The sequence below is a fragment of the Geotrypetes seraphini genome, chromosome 10 (assembly GCF_902459505.1).
Source record: "Geotrypetes seraphini chromosome 10, aGeoSer1.1, whole genome shotgun sequence".
In the NCBI taxonomy this organism is placed as follows: Eukaryota; Metazoa; Chordata; class Amphibia; order Gymnophiona; family Dermophiidae; genus Geotrypetes; species Geotrypetes seraphini.
In genome coordinates, this window is record NC_047093.1 from 84,582,429 (window position 1) to 84,599,720 (window position 17,292).

Consider the following 17,292-nt stretch of genomic DNA (forward strand, 5'->3'; position numbering starts at 1 on the left):
CAGGGAGCTGGCCCGAAGACGCTGCATTGATCTCACAGTGGACCGGCCCGAAGATAACACTGGGTGGCAGGCCAGAAGGCAACGCACGGCACAGCATGGAGGGAGAGAGACAACAACGGTAGGGGGAATCTTTTTCTTGTATGTTATGCTATGTTTGTCGTACCTTATTTTAAATTTTGTGCATCACATTGACGATACGATAATGCGTTTTAATCAAAATTGTATTCAACTTGAAACTTGAAATGAAATTCATGCCATAACTGGACACCCAGCGTAGTTTCCTGTTTTTTAGCTAGTTAACAAAAGCATGGTTAACAAAAGAAGTTAAGAAGGTGGTAGGAGATAAGAAAAAATCCTTCAGGACATGGAAAAAGGATAAAACTGAGGAAAATTGGAAAAAGCACAGGAAGCACCAAAAAGAATGCCACCGCGTAGTCAGAACAGCAAAGAGAGAATATGAAGAGAAACTTGCAAAGGAGGCACGGAACTTTAAACCTTTCTTTCGATATGTGAAAGGGAAACAGCCGGTGAGGGAGGAAGTGGGATAGGAAAGGAGTGGTAAAGGAGGAAAAGGAAGTGGCGGACAGATTAAACACGTTCTTCTCGTTGGTCTTCACAAAAGAGGACACATCCAATGTTCCGGAACCGGAAAAATTCTTCAAGGGGGACCAAGAGGAAAAATTATCGTGCATGGAGGTAAGCCTCGAAGACGTACTCAAACAGATAGATAGGCTAAAAACTGACAAATCGCCAGGCCCGGACGGAATTCACCCAAGAATACTAAGAGAACTTAGAAACGAAATAGCGGAGTTACTGCAACAGATTTGTAACCTATCCCTGAAAACAGGGGTAATACCGGAAGACTGGAGGATAGCAAATGTTACACCTATCTTCAAGAAAGGAACCAGAGGCGACCCGGGGAATTATAGACCGGTCAGCTTGACCTCAGTTCCGGGGAAGATGGCCGAATCATTGATCAAGAACAGTATCAGTGAGCACATAGAAAAAAATAAGCTGATGAGAACAAGCCAGCATGGTTTCTGTACTGGAAGATCCTGCCAAACAAACCTACTGCACTTCTTCGAGGGGATAAGCGGACATTTGGACAAAGGTGACCCCATAGATATAGTATACCTAGACTTCCAGAAAGCCTTCGACAAGGTACCTCATGAGCGCCTTCTAAGGAAACTGTGGAACCACGGGGTGGAAGGGGACATACACAGATGGATCAAAAACTGGTTGGCAAACAGGAAACAGAGGGTAGGAGTAAGGGGTCACAAGTGGTGTCCCACAAGGGTCAGTGCTGGGACCGCTGCTATTCAATATATTTATTAATGACTTGGAAACAGGGACAAAGTGTGAAGTTATAAAATTTGCGGATGACACAAAACTCTCCGGTAAGGTTAGATCTGTAGAGGAATGTAAAAAACTCCAAAGGGATCTGGACAAACTGAGTGAGTGGGCAGATAAATGGCAGATGAGTTTTAATGTGGAGAAATGTAAAGTTATGCACATAGGGAAAGGGAACCTGATGTACAACTACATGATGGGGGGGATGACATTGGGAAAAGGCAACCTAGAAAAGGACTTGGGGGTTTTGGTGGATAAAACAATGAAACCGGCAGCACAATGCGCAGCGGCCTCAAAAAAGGCGAACAGAATGTTGGGCATTATCAAAAAAGGTATCACTACCAGAACCAAGGAAGTTATCCTCCCGCTGTACAGGGCAATGGTGCGACCGCATCTGGAGTACTGCGTCCAGTACTGGTCGCCGTACCTAAAGAAAGATATGGCGATACTCGAGAGGGTCCAGAGAAGAGCGACAAAAATGATAAAGGGCATGGAAAACCTCTCGTATGCTGAGAGGCTGGAGAAGTTGGGGCTCTTTTCCCTGGAAAAGAGGAGACTTAGAGGGGATATGATAGAAACTTATAAGATCATGAAGGGTATAGTGAAGGTAGAGAGAGAGACAGATTCTTCAGACTGGCGGGGGCAACAAGAACTAGAGGACACTCAAAAAAATTGAAGGGAGATAGGTTTAGAACAAATGCTAGGAAGTTCTTCTTCATCCAGAGGGTGGTGGACACCTGGAATGCGCTTCCAGAGGGGGTGGTTGAGCAGAGTACAGTTTTGGGGTTCAAAGAGGGATTGGACGAATTCCTGAAGGGTAAGGGAATCCAGGGGTACAATTAGAGGGTTACTATACAAGACAAAATGCTCTTGAGTAATAGTTCACTACAGGTCATTGACCTGGGGGGCCGCCGCGGGAGCGGACTGCTGGGCATGATGGACCTATGGTCTGACTTGGCAGAGGCCATGCTTATGTGCTTATGTGCTTATATATTAATACACAAATAAAAAATTTCCTCCTGTAGCATAACTTTTATTTTCTGACAAGTCTCCTATGAGCTTCTTTGCAGATGTTTTCTGAAAATCCAGAGGAGCTCTATCCATTGACTCACCGTTGTCCGTATGTCTATTAAAAAAAATATATATATATGTTTAAAAAAAAAAATCTAACAAATTGGTAAGGCAAGACTATCCAAATGGTAAATTATTTTGTTCTTCAGACTATTTTGCTTGACATGAATGTCAAGCTTATCGGTCTCTAGTTTAATGGATCACCCATGCAGTCCTATTCCTGAAATACTGCAATTGATTTGAAAGAGAAGTTACAGATTGCTAGTCTGGAATTTAACTCTTGAGTTCTTTTATTATTCTGGGGTGTCTGCCATTTGGTCCTGGTGATTTGTTATTCTTTAGTTTGTTCATTTGATCTATTGCATTTTTTTTTTCTGGTTTTCTGTGATCTGCTTTAAGTTCTTCTCAACCTTAAGTAATGTTTCTGGCTTCCATCCTCTGAAACGTCCTGTTTTGGAAGGGGCGGGAGCTGGCATGCTCACGCGCTTCAGGTTCTGTGCTGGCTGACCGGAACGCTTCTGGTGTTATGTAGATCAAAGTATCGCTGACCTGGGCGATGGATATAAGGAAGGAAAAACCTCATGGGGAGGAGGGTGAAAGATGCTGGAGGGTGGGGGTAGGGAGGAGGAGGAGGAGGAGAGAAATGCTGGATACTCTGGGGGGGAGTTAAGAGGTAGGGAAGAAGAAAAATGCTGGGTACCAGGGGGAAGGAAGAGAGGACATCAGGGAAAGTTGACCTGATTTGGGATGTAATTTATAGGAAACCTTTCTCTGTTTATATGGGAGAATATACTGTAATTAAAAGTTCATTCTCTTATATTAACATCTAGAGCACCTTAGTTCTATGGCAGTTTTGTCCCAACATAATTTTAGCAAGCTTTAATGCTCCAAGAGGTTAGAATTGGGCATGGGGCCACTTCTGGGATGCACATCCTGGTACCACCCTTTTTCCAGCAATAACATTGAGATTGCTGTCTCCTCGGCGGAGGAATCTCGACAGTGAGCAAAGCTGCCAGCTGTTTAATGACTCCCAGTGGTACATCTTGGGATTTCTTAAGACAGGGCCTGACACACAGGGGCTTGGATTAGTGTTAAAAAATCCAACAAGGACCTGATGAACTGGAATTGGTTTGTAAGACACATCCACCCTCTGGATTGGGAGTTTGAGCTTAAAATCAGGTTAATAGGCGTACCTTGGTTAGGGTTACCAGGCATTCAGGAAAATCTGGACTTGTCCTCTATTTAGAGGACTGTCCGGGCTCCCGGACGGACTTTCCAAAACCCGGCATTTGTCTGGGTTTTGGAAAGCCCCGACGAGCTCCAGCCGCATCTGGAGGGCCTCTGAGCATGGATGATGTCACACACATCCGCGCATCCAGATGCAGCTGGAGCTTGTCAGAAAGAAGAGAGGAGGCTTTGTGGGGGCAGGGCTGAAGGAAGAACGGGGCGGGGCATGCAAAACGGGGGGGGGGGGGGTTGGGGGGGTCCTGTGCCTGGGCTTTACATGGAAACATGATGGCAGATAAAGGCCAAATGGCCCATCTAATCTGCCCATCCGCAGTAACTATTATCCCTTCCTCTCCCTATTGGCTAAGGCTCTTAACATTTGCATCACCTCTTCCTATAGGCTAAGGCTCTTTACACCTGCATTGTGAGGTCAAAGAGCAGATAAAGGCCAAATGACCCATCCAGAGCAGCCACTATCTCCTCCTCTCCCTATTGGCTAGGTTCTTAACATTTGCATCTCCTCTTCCTATTGGCTAAGACTCTTTACACCTGCATTGTGATGTCATAGAGGTTTATGGTTATAGAAACATGATGGCAGATAAAGGCCAAATGACCCATCCAGAGCAGCCACTATCTCCTCCTCTACGTATTGGCTAGGTTCTTAACATTTGCATCTCCTCTTCCTATTGGCTAAGGCTCTTTACACCTGCACTGTGATGTCATAGAGCTTTATGGTTATAGAAACATGATGGCAGACAAAGGCCAAATGGCCCATCTAGTTGGCCCATCCACAGTAACCATAATCTCTTCCTCGCTCTAAGAGATCCCACACCTTCTTGAATTCGCACGCAGTCTCTGTCTCCACCACCTCTACCGGGAGACTGTTCCACGCATCTACCACCTTTTCTGTAAAAAAGTATTTCCTTAGATTACTCCTGAGCCTATCACCTCTTACTATGCACATGCACGGACTTCCTCTCTGCCTAACAAGAGCAGGGGGGAAGGGGGGGGAATTAGGGCGGGTCTATGGGGTCTGGATTTTCCAATTGGAAAATCTGACAACCCTACATACGATCAACATCTGTGAGTGGCTCTATTGCAAGCCTTTCTGCATCGTCCACTCGGCCTTCTGATGTGCACCAACTCCAGGCCTAGTCCCAACCACAAATACATTTAATTTATGTACTGGGTACGTATCACTCATGGCATGCACTAGGCAACTGCCTAGGTGACACACACACTCGAGATTACGCATATTTAGGGGATCTAATTATGAATCCTTAGTAGAGCCGCTGTGATTGTAACCACACAGAAAAGGTGGTATATCAAGACCCACCCCTTTTACTCTTTATAGCAGCTGGGGCTTCCTTCTGTTTCAAAGCCCAGCTATGCATCATAGAGCCTGAAGTAAGATAAACATCTACAGTGCGTGATATTAAAACACCCGTGTTAGCCAGCAGCTGCAGAAAGAAAATGCTGATTATGGCTGGCTGGAAACTAGGCCTCGCTGTTAGACCCGGTGCTAATTCTGTCTGGCACTTTTCATGTTGTTGGACAGATGGAAAGAAAACATTCCTTTTTCCTAAGAGAAGGGGGGGGTTCCCTTTATAACCTCCTCTTTATCCCTGTAGTAAGTAGAGATGATTGTTATACAGGGGCCTTGCCTTACCTCACTCCCTAAATTAACACGTGACACCTTAAAATAGGGACATGTCATCTGTATTTATTCCTGCCTGGGCTGAAATTACGCTGGGAAATCCCCCCTGCCCCCTCTCCAGCTGTAATCAAAGTTTATAGGGAATAGGGGGGTGCCAGTATTGGAGTTGTCGTAATTTTTAAAAAGCGCTAGTGACAAAATGGTACAATTTTATGTGGAAAAGCAACGACTAGCTTTAAATTTTGTATAATATGTTATTTACCTAGGAAATTTCTAGAAATTATGTAAAAATACACAAATTCCCTGAAATATGTTTAAGTGCTCTGATAAAAATTTGAATGCTTTCATTGCCTTTATGCCCCAATTATCAATTTATCTTACTTATTTACTAGGGCTGCATATTTAACATGTTAATGGCGTGATTAACATGTTAAATATTTAACGTGTGTTAAAAATTGTAACACACTTTAACTGAGATTTGACTCGTGTGCATTTACACCACATAGGCATTTAAATGTCTCTATAGAGAATGACACGGTGACAAAATTCATCACCGTTCCCATCCCTGCGGATAATCGCGGGAAATAATCCCATGTCATTTTCTAGTGTCTATTTCAACCTCGGTCCTTCTACACCAGCATTCTTCAAAGCACAGTTTTCGGGTCAGTGGTTGTGGCCATTCATACTCTGATTCTTATGGGAGCCAAGGATAATGAAGCCATTGTGACATCACTGATGTGATTGGCTCTTAGGCACTGGTGGAATGAGGCATTATGACATCACAATATCTGCTCTGGATACCAGAGACTGTCATTCTGTAGTGTCTGTTTCAACCTCGGTCCTTCTACACCAGCATTCTTCAAAGCAAAGCTTGAGGGTCAGTGGTTTTGGCCATTCATACTCTGATTCTTATGGGAGCATAGGATAATGAAGCCACTGTGACATCACTGATGTGATTGGCTCTTAGGCACTGGTGGAATGAGGCATTATGACATCACAATATCTGCTCTGGATACCAGAGACTGTCATTCTGTAGTGTCTGTTTCAACCTCTGTCCTTCAACACCAGCATTCTTCAAAGCAAAGCTTGTGGGTCAGTGGTTGTGGCCATTCATACTCTGATTCTTCCCTCTCTCCTTAAAGAATGACATGAAGATGGTTTCCCGCGGTTATCCGCGGGGACGGGAACGGTGATGAATTTTGTCACCGTGTCACTCGCCCTCCTTTCCTCCAAAGTCTACAGATTGAGATCTTTAAGTCTATCCCCATACGCCTTATCACGAAGATCACACACCATTTTAGTAGCCTTCCTCTGGACCGACTCCATCCTTTTTATATCTTTTTGAAGGTGCGGCCTCCAGAATTGTACACAATATTCTAAATGAGGTCTCGTCAGTACCTCTTTTTTCCTACTGGTCAAACCTCTCCCTATGCAACCTAGCATCCTTCTAGCTTTTCAACCTGTCTAGCCACTTTAAGAGGGGAATAGACAGAGCAGGGAAGCAGAACCAGAGATGCGAAACGAAAATCAGCAGACAACAAAGGTAAGATAAATTATTTTATTTTTAGTTCAGTAAGGGGGTAAATTGGATTTGACATATCCCCTTTCTGTGAGAACAACTGAATTGAAATGTGTCAATTCTGAGAATTTATGCCTGCTGTGTATGCATTGCACTATACAGGATTAATTGTGAGAGGGCACTTTATGTGATTAATTGTGCGATTAAAAATTGTAACTGATATACAGCTCTATTATTTATCCATATTGACACTAACACATTTGTTTAATTTTTTCGTTCACAGGTTGTCATAGAGAATATCAATATTGAATATGTCCAAAATTAAAACCAGAGTGCAAGTGTGGACTCACTAACATTTAGCGGGATCAGGCGAGAACCACCCGCAGTGAACTACCGCCCGTCAGGGATCTCATTTGATATCGATTGTATTTGAGAGACATCAGTAATCAAGGCGGATGAAATTATAGCACCGATGAACTGTTCCATGACCCTAATGACTGGATTACTTGCTCTGTGGTAAAAAGCAAATCCTGTGGTCCCGTCAGGGTAGGATTAATTCTTCAGTGGATTCTAGGCCCCCCAAGTACACTGGGTCCCCTAGCATAGGGCTACCAGATTTTCCGGTTAGCCAGTAGGGGTAGCAAGATGAGTGAGAGGAGAATAGTAAGTACAGAGTAGTGCTGCCTGATTCAGGAAAAAAAATTTTGATTCGATTCGATTCAGCCTATTGAATTGGTTTTTCGATTCGATTCGATTTTCCTGCCCAATTGGGTGTTTTTGTTGGATTTTTTTTTTTTTTTTCAAACATCCTGGTGGGTTTATTTTACAGCGCTGTGGTGTAAACAAAATAAACAAACAAAAAAAGACTTTTCCTCTCTCTGTTAAATCCTAGTTCATGTTTGTGGTCTAACACCAGCTCTGGCAGGATACACATTTCAAATCTGACATATTGTAATCACAAAACAAAAAATAAAATTAGTTTTTCTACCTTTTGTTGTCTTGTCATTATTCAAATTTTGTTGGTCTCAGGCTCTGGTTGTCTTCTGATAACTTGCTTGCCAGGGTCTCCTTCTTTCTCCCTGCTAACCATCCATCTTCCATCTCTGTCCTCCCCTTCCGTTTCTCTTCCCTCCCCAGGAGGTCTGGCATCTTTCCTTTTTTTCATCTCCCTCCACAGATCTACCTTTTCTTAACTATCCTTTCATCCAGCATCTCTCCTTCCTTCCCCACCACCCCAGGGTCCACCATCTCTCCCTTTCTTTTCCCAACTACCCTCCTATCCGGGCAGCACTAGTACAGAAGTAGAAATGTGGTCATGGGGATTAGATGGAAGAAAATAGGAAGCTGTTAAAGATGGGAGAGCTAGGAGATGGAAAATTAATAGGTAGCTGAAAATTAAAAAGGAGAAAGGGTGAAATTTGGATGGATAAGAACATAAGAAGTTGCCTCTGATGGGTCAGCCCAGAGGTCCATCGCGCCCAGCAGTCGGCAGCTGCGGCGGCCCATCAGGTCCATGACATGTAAGGTGATCCTTGTCTAAACCCTTTAATCCCCCTTACTGACTAAACGTATCTTTATTGTAAACCATTTCTATCCCATGTACTGTCAAATGTATCTTTATTGTAAACCGCTTCGAACTTCACGGTATAGCGGTATATAAGAAATAAATTATTATTATTATTATTCTTTCTATAACCTATCTCCACCTCTGTCTGTATCCCTCAATCCCCCTATCCTTCAGGAATTTATCCAATCCTTCTTTAAAACCCCACAGTGTACTCTGTCCTATCACAACCTCCGGAAGCGCATTCCAGGTGTCCACCACCCTCTGAGTAAAAAAAAAAGGGAAGTAACTGAAAAGGAAGAATGAATATCTTAGATGTAGTGAGGGAATGAAACAAGAGAGAAGAGAGAATAAATTAAAATGGACAGCAGACGCTAGAAAGAGAATTAGCAGAAGACTAACATGAAAGCAGAAAAGAAAAAACTGGGACCAAGACGATGGAAAAGCAAAATGTCCAGACAACAAAGATAGTGAAAAAGTGTTTTAGTCTGACTTTATTAATGGGAATATGTTGCCCAATTCAATTCCTCTCCACTTAAACAAACTGCAAAATATGTTCTCCCACCAGACGCCTACAGAGATGACAGAAAAAGCCTCAGGTCACAGGTGAACCATTATGCAGCTAGCTCTGCCCAACTGGACATCATTGGCATAAAATACTTTCACCAGTTGAGTAAGCAAAAAAAAAAAAAAAAAATGGGGGTGAGACAAACCACAAAACAGTGTATTCAACCTGGGTACGTCCCGTTCTCGCCAACGTTTCGTGGTAATAGACCAGTTCTTCCGTGGCTATTTGGACAGTGGTGAAAGCTGAGCAGGTTCAGGGGGCTGCAGCAGCTTGGGCGAGTTCTGGCCCCTGGACCTGAGGGGCTGAAGGTGGTCATCAGCTGGTAAGGCCAGGGCAATGTGGGGGTTGGGCCACTGATTGCGCTCAGCACAAAATTATTATTTTTTTTAATTGTGAAATTTCCAAATAACGTTTACAAAGAAACATAACAGGATATGGAAACATAACAAATCATTTTGCATAATTGTTATCATTTCAAAAATCAGAAATTCCATCTAGCCCTTATTAAAAGAAGAGGCGCACTGTTTAATAACAGAAATGTATTTCAAAGGAAAATTCAAGGAAGTGCTCAGCACAAAATTAAAACACATCTCTGGGGTTTTTTTAAATTGTTTTTTAAATTTCTCCAATACTTCAGTTCTGTTATGCTCGGGCCGGTCTCTCACTGGAAGGTGCTGTCACGGCCCACAGGGTCAGAGCTATGGCTGCTTCTGTGGCTTTCCTCCGTTCTACGCCCATCGAGGAAATCTGCAAGGAAAAGATAAGTGTACATGAACTATTTTCTCCAGCATTTTTTTTTTTTTTTTTACATGAGACACAGTTTAGAAATAGGTCAGTAGTGCACTAGGACAGAGGGACCTAGGGTCGGCTTCTTTAGTACAGGACAAACTATTGCTAACTGCCATAGAGATGGAAACTGACCAGTTGATAAGCTCTTCCCGCCAGTCTTACAACTTTGAAAAGCCGTCCAGACCCCCGGACAAGTCCTCGGAAATCCAGACGTCTGGTAACCCTACTTATAATGGGCTGACGAGACAATCGTTTTACTTTATAGGACGAGACAAAGAAAAACCATTGCTCAAGTCCCTGACTAAAGGGTTAAATTCACTCCTTAACTAAATTCTGCAGAATGAGCTCCAGTGCATCCCTCCCCTCCCACCACTCCACATAGCCCCCCCATCCTAGAGGAGAAGTAGACCCAAGGCTTCCTTCATCATCAACCCTTCCACGAGAAGGTCACCGAGAGGCCTTGTCATCCTCGTCCTCCTCCACGCTGAGACAGGATTACATACCGAAAGGCTCTTTCCCTTCACAGCTCATTAAGGGCTCTCCAATTTTGCCTCCCCATTCCTAATGCCGTCCTCTGCCTAACACCTTCCCCTCCCCCCAGATCCTTGCGTGCCAATTTGAGGGGTCTCCGCAAAGAAAATGCAGGGCTATTACTGGCCCCAAATTTGGAGACCTAATATCATGGTCTGCCTCAGGAAAAAAAAAAATAGAAGACTGGTCCTAGCATGGCCTACTGAATAGTAGTGGTCAAACAATGACCACACATCCCTCTTCAGCCACAAAAAAGTTAGGGCCCCTTGTTGAGTGGGTCATTCAACCCTTATTTTATACAATGTATTTAATTTAAAGAAAGGTCACAAAATAGGTGGCCACAGAACTAAAGTCAGGAGCAGATACTCGTATGGTAGGACCGGTAACACCAAAGACCCTTCAAAACTCCAAAGTCAAAGAGTGTAACTGCTTCCGCCTTCCCATCTTGCCCACACCCTGCAATAAATCTAAGTGTTTGTTATCTAATAGCTAGATGCCTTATCTGCCTGGCTACTTATTAACCCAGTTCAAACACAGCACATGGATTCCTAACAGAACTACTCTAATTCCTTATACAGTTTGTTGGCTTCTAATTTTGGTCACGATTCACATACTATGTTAACATTTAATGTCCCTAAAAATGTTATCTACCACCCCTCACCTGTCAACATCGTCACTCCAATCGCTGCCACCTTTAGCAAAACCTGAGGCCCAACTCCAAAAGAACCTGGTACCATGTCAGCAACAACAACAACAAAAAAAAGCCAACCACACTCACCAACCACCCTCCAACCTCCTTAGCAGTGGCATAAAAAGTAGAAGCTGGCATACTTAGGTCCTGGTACCTTTTCAGAAAATGAACACCAACACAATATTTCAGTCAAACAGTGACCCTCTGGAACTGTACCTTTAACGAGCAGGAAGAAGGGAACGCTTGTCTGGCTGGAGGTCTTGTTTATAATCTCCCTGAAGTCTCCTACAGTTTCAGAAGGAACTGAATCCCAAAAACACCGAGCTCAAATATCAGCTGTACAACACAGCTGCCTCCTGCCAACCCCACATACACACACACTCAGTCATTTGCCTATACATAGTACGCTGAAACCCTAGAGGACTTGTACACTCTCCTCCTTTGCTCCTCAGGATTTTTTTAAGATGTAATTCCTGCCCTTGGATGAGGGTACACCAAGGTATTTCGATTTACACGCGGGCTATGGAATGCTTCCTGGTATCTTGAATATTTCCCCGTGGGCTTTGAGCCCCAATGGGGTGGTCATTTCCGGGTTCCTCTCCCATCCCAAGAAAATGATCATGAACCGCTTTTTGCGCCTCACCTCGGGAGAGGTCCGTGGTGGCCGCAGTTCACAGACACCATGCTTTCCGGATACGTTGGAGTTACTTGCTCCAATGTCACGGCATTCAGATGGGTCTTCGGGTTCTCTCCGGGACCGAGAAGGCTGCCAGGATTTCTGCGTGTGTCAGAAGAGCGTAGAAGAGCTTGGGCTCGGGCTCCCAAAAGCCCTATCTAGAGTGTCCAAGGTTAGTAAAGAAAGCAGCCATCAATTAAGCATAAGCCAAATGCGAACTTCCACATTCAGAGGGGCTCAGCCAAAGAAAACAGAGTCAAATCCAGCCTCCTCCCCAGTGTCTGCAAGAAAGCTTGGCCGGCTGTCAAATCTTTGCAAACCACTGCTGGGATCATTACCGCCATTCCTCACACGGATACACATTATCCAATAATTGTATATTTTTCTATTCCTCAAACTCACTGGGTTTCAAGTAGAAATGTGGACCCTTAATTGAATTTACACTTTGCCTGAAAATGAGCTTTTCTTTCAAAAAGGTTCATAGAATTATTTACCTTCTCCTCCTTCCGGCTAAAGTCTGGGGGGGGGGGGGGGGCCTGGAATTCTCGTCTTCCCAAGAGGAAATCCTTTAGTCTTCTGACCAAATGAATTTGTAAGGCTGGAACAAGTTTTCTGCACCCCTCCCCCCCTACTTGGACTCTGTGGCGTCAAAAGGTCAAACGGGTAGCTGGGCTTTGGCCTTCAGCACGAGGCTGACGAGATGCTTGAAGCTGTGAGGTTTCACAACCAGTTTATTTACTTTTTGATATACCGACCATCAACAAGTATCTGGTCAGTTTGCAAAACCAACAATTTAAAAACTTGACAAGACGAGGATGATTTGATACAATAGGCACTGAGGGTAAGATTCAAAATTACATGGAAGAAAAATAAAATTTAAAGGAAAGGAAGGAGGGGAAAGGGATGAACGAGAGGGGAGGTGGCTTCTTAAAAGCAGGTTCTGGTTCATCGTTAATGTAAAGGGGAATGGATCTTAGCTTGTATTGTGGTAAGGTTTCGAGTCTGATTTTAAATTTGTCAAGAGATTCTTCACATTCTTAGTCCATCTTCCTTCTGCAAAGCAGCTAATCCACGCACACTAAAAACACCAGCCAGGGAAATGACTTAGTAATGGCTGGTGGCTTTTTTAGAGCCATGGACAAGTTGCCCCAATAGCTCCAACCTGCACAAAACTAAAGAAAGGTCTAGTGGCCAGGCATCAGCAACTTTTCAATCTTTCAGGATTGCTTGCCTTACCCGGACATCAAACCCACAAATTCCACCATGACATTTGAACTCGGAAGGACTTTACCTGGGCCTGATGTTCCTACATTCCTCCCCATCTCTCACGGAACCTAACGTCGTCCCAGTAAGGACGTAGGACCCCTGAGGAAGGCATTTTTTTGCCAAGACATGGCCCATGCAGCTAATCCATGTACACTAAAAACACGAGCCAGGGAAATGACTTAGTAATGGCCGGTGGCTTTTTTAGAGCCATGGACAAGTTGCCCCAATAGCTCCAACCTGCACAAAACTAAAGAAAGGTCTAGTGGCCAGGCATCAGCAACTTTTCAATCTTTCAGGATTGCTTGCCTTACCCGCACATCAAACCCACATATTCCACCATGACATTTGAACTCGGAAGGACTTTACCTGGGCCTGATGTTCCTACATTCCTCCCCATCTCTCACGGAACCTAACGTCGTCCCGGTAAGGACGTAGGACCCCTGAGGAAGGCATTTTTTTGCCAAGACATGGCCCTTGCAGCTAATCCATGTACACTAAAAACACGAGCCAGGGAAATGACTTAGTAATGGCCGGTGGCTTTTTTAGAGCCATGGACAAGTTGCCCCAATAGCTCCAACCTGCACAAAACTAAAGAAAGGTCTAGTGGCCAGGCATCAGCAACTTTTCAATCTTTCAGGATTGCTTGCCTTACCCGGACATCAAACCCACAAATTCCACCATGACATTTGAACTCGGAAGGACTTTACCTGGGCCTGATGTTCCTACATTCCTCCCCATCTCTCACGGAACCTAACGTCGTCCCAGTAAGGACGTAGGACCCCTGAGGAAGGCATTTTTTTGCCAAGACATGGCCCATGCAGCTAATCCATGTACACTAAAAACACGAGCCAGGGAAATGACTTAGTAATGGCCGGTGGCTTTTTTAGAGCCATGGACAAGTTGCCCCAATAGCTCCAACCTGCACAAAACTAAAGAAAGGTCTAGTGGCCAGGCATCAGCAACTTTTCAATCTTTCAGGATTGCTTGCCTTACCCGCACATCAAACCCACATATTCCACCATGACATTTGAACTCGGAAGGACTTTACCTGGGCCTGATGTTCCTACATTCCTCCCCATCTCTCACGGAACCTAACGTCGTCCCGGTAAGGACGTAGGACCCCTGAGGAAGGCATTTTTTTGCCAAGACATGGCCCATGCAGCTAATCCATGTACACTAAAAACACGAGCCAGGGAAATGACTTAGTAATGGCCGGTGGCTTTTTTAGAGCCATGGACAAGTTGCCCCAATAGCTCCAACCTGCACAAAACTAAAGAAAGGTCTAGTGGCCAGGCCATCAGCAACTTTTCAATCTTTCCAGGATTGCTTGCCTTACCCGCACATCAAACCCACATATTCCACCATGACATTTGAACTCGGAAGGACTTTACCTGGGCCCGATGTTCCTACAATCCTCCCCATCTCTCACGGAACCTAACGCCGCTCCGATAAGGATGTAGGACCCACGAGAAAGGCATTTTTTTTTGCCAAGACATGGCCCTTGCAGCTAATCCATGCACACTAAAAACACGAGCCAGGAAATAACTTAGTAATGGCCGGTGGCTTTTTAGAGCCATGGACAAGTTGCCCCAACAGCTCCAACCTGCACAAAACTAAAGAAAGGTCTAGTGGCCAGGCATCAGCAACTTTTCAATCTTTCAGGATTGCTTGCCTTACCCGCACATCAAACACACAAATTCCACCATGACATTTGAACTCGGAAGGACTTTACCTGGGCCTGATGTTCCTACATTCCTCCCCATCTCTCAAGCAAGGGGGCACGGGCTCGTCCTCCCTCTGCCAGGAAGCTCTCAGGGTCTGGGATTGGGCGGTTCGCCACAACACCTTCCTCAAAGCTGTCTACATTCAGAGGAAGGACAATGTCTTGGCAGACAACTTGAGTCGACTTCTCCAGCCTCACGAATGGACACTCCATTCCAACCCCCTTCATCGCATCTTTGCACAATGGGGGACGCCTCAGATCGACCTCTTTGCGGCTCCCCACAACTTCAAACTGCCTCAGTTTTGCTCCGGGATCTACACTCCTCAGCGCCTCGAGGCAGATGCCTTTCTGCTGGATTGGGGGAATCGCTTTCTGTATGTGTTTCCTCCATTTCCTCTCATTCAAAAGACTCTGGTCAAGTTGAGATCCGAACCAGGCCACCATGATTCTGATAGCTCCTCGGTGGCCCAGACAACCTTGGTTCTCCCTTCTACTTCAACTCGAGCAGCAGGGAGCTGGTACTTCTTCCAGTGTTTCCTTCACTACTTACTCAGCATCAAGGATCACTGCTTCATCCCAACCTGCAGTCTCTCCACCTGACAGCTTGGTTCCTCTCAACGTAACTCCTCACCAGTTTTCCCAGGCGGTGAGGGATGTCTTGGAGGCTTCCAGGAAGCCTGCTACTCGTCAATGCTACTCCCAGAAATGGACTAGATTTTCTTCCTGGTGTATTTCCAATTCCAAGGAGCCTCAGCGAGCTCCCTATCCTCTGTATTGGACTATCTTCTACACCTGTCTCAGTCTGGTCTCAAGTCTACATCTATACGAGTCCACCTGAGTGCTATTGCGGCTTTCCATCAGCCTCTACAAGGGAAACCTCTCTCCTGCTCATCCTGTGGTTTCCAGATTTATGAAAGGACTTTTTCATGTCAACCCTCCTCTCAAACCTCCTCCAGTGGTTTGGGATCTCAATGTTGTCCCTTTCTCTGCTTATGAAACCTCCTTTTGAGCCTCTCAACAAGGCTCCTCTTAAGTTTCTCACCTGGAAAGTGGTTTTTCTGGTGGCCCTCACATCTGCTCGCAGGGTCAGTGAGCTTCAGGCCTTAGTGGCGGATCCACCTTTCACAGTGTTCCATCATGACAAAGTGGTCCTTCGCACTCATCCGAAATTCCTGCCTAAAGTGGTCTCTGAATTTCATCTCAACCAATCTATTGTACTTCCAGTGTTTTTTCCAAAGCCTCATTCTCATTCTGGAGAATCAGCTCTTCATACTCTGAACTGTAAACGTGCTTGGCTTTCTACCTGGATCGCACCAAACCACACAGAACTGCTCCTCAACTTTTTGTCTCCTTTGATCCAAACAAGTTGGGACGACCTGTATCGAAGCGTACCATCTCCAACTGGATGGCGGCTTGTATCTCTTTTTGCTATGCCCAGGCTGGATTATCCCTTCCCTGTAAGGTCACAGCCCATAAGGTCAGAGCAATGGCAGCCTCTGTAGCCTTCCTCAGATCGACACCGATCGAGGAGATTTGTAAGGCTGCCACTTGGTCCTCAGTTCATACATTCACCTCTCATTATTGTCTGGATACTTTCTCCAGATGGGATGGACAGTTTGGCCAAACAGTGTTACAGAATTTATTCTCCTAAGTTGCCAACTCTCCCTCCATCCCATTGAGGTTAGCTTGGAGGTCACCCACTAGTGAGAATACCGGCCTGCTTGTCCTGGGATAAAGCAATGTTACTTACCGTCCCACCCACCTCCCCTGGGTTGGCTTCTCAGCTAGCTACCTGAACTGAGGAGACACGCCCGGACCATCGGGCGGGAAGGCACTGGCGCATGCGCGGTGCGGGCATCTCGAAACTTCTGAGTTTCTTCAAGCAAGACATGCTTGTAAGATGTCCGTATCGGGGCTCTGTCGGATGACATCACCCACTAGTGAGAATAGCTGCCTGCTGTCCCTGGATAACAACTGTTACGGTAAGTAACATTGCTTTATAGATATTCCACCTAGTATGAGAAGCCATACTATCCAGTAGGAGAGGAAATGTTCTCTAATTGTACAGGTACTGGTACCGGTATTAGACTACCTTTGGCTACTCATTTTTGAAGTCTCAGTCCTAGTTTCCTGCTTCTTTGGGAAGCTGTTTGAATAATGTTCAGGGGGCTGTTTCCTGTGGTTGCTTGCAAGGAAATGGTTAGAGAATAGGAAACATGAGAATGGGGAGTCCAAAAAAATCAGTCTTGGAGAAGTTCTAAACTTGAGAGATGTAAGAAAATAAATCAGAGGATGAGAGGGACAGACTGTGGAATAGAGCAAAAAAAAAAAAAAGAACCCCAGACACTGGAAATGAAATTGGAACTTGAGATGTCCTGTGAGTACACATTTACAGTGTGTCATTTCATTACCACGAGAAGTCTCTGCTTATAAACCAGCTCTTTCCAGAGTGGAAACAGCGTTCAGTCTCAAGAAAAGCAGAAGTTACTCATTGCCCTTTCTTACTCAATCCAGTCTGGTGACTTGTGAAGCAACAGTACTAGCAGAATATGTAGTTAGAAAAAAAAAGTGAGATATACCTGATTTTATTATTTATTGAGGTATACTCAAATCTGAAAGCCTTCTCTGCTTAAACCTTCCACTTTAAAAGTAGTAAACTA

General features: G+C 44.8%; 1 long non-coding RNA gene across 1 annotated transcript; it reads right to left on the reverse strand.

The window, feature by feature from the left end:
* Positions 1–9,325: 9,325 nt before the first annotated feature.
* On the reverse strand, positions 9,326–14,195 carry LOC117367857. Its single transcript, XR_004540864.1, has 2 exons — positions 11,611–14,195; positions 9,326–9,703 (listed from the first exon to the last, which is right to left on the reverse strand). It is a non-coding gene; the product is annotated as an uncharacterized LOC117367857 (long non-coding RNA).
* Between the last annotated feature and the right edge of the window lie 3,097 nt (positions 14,196–17,292).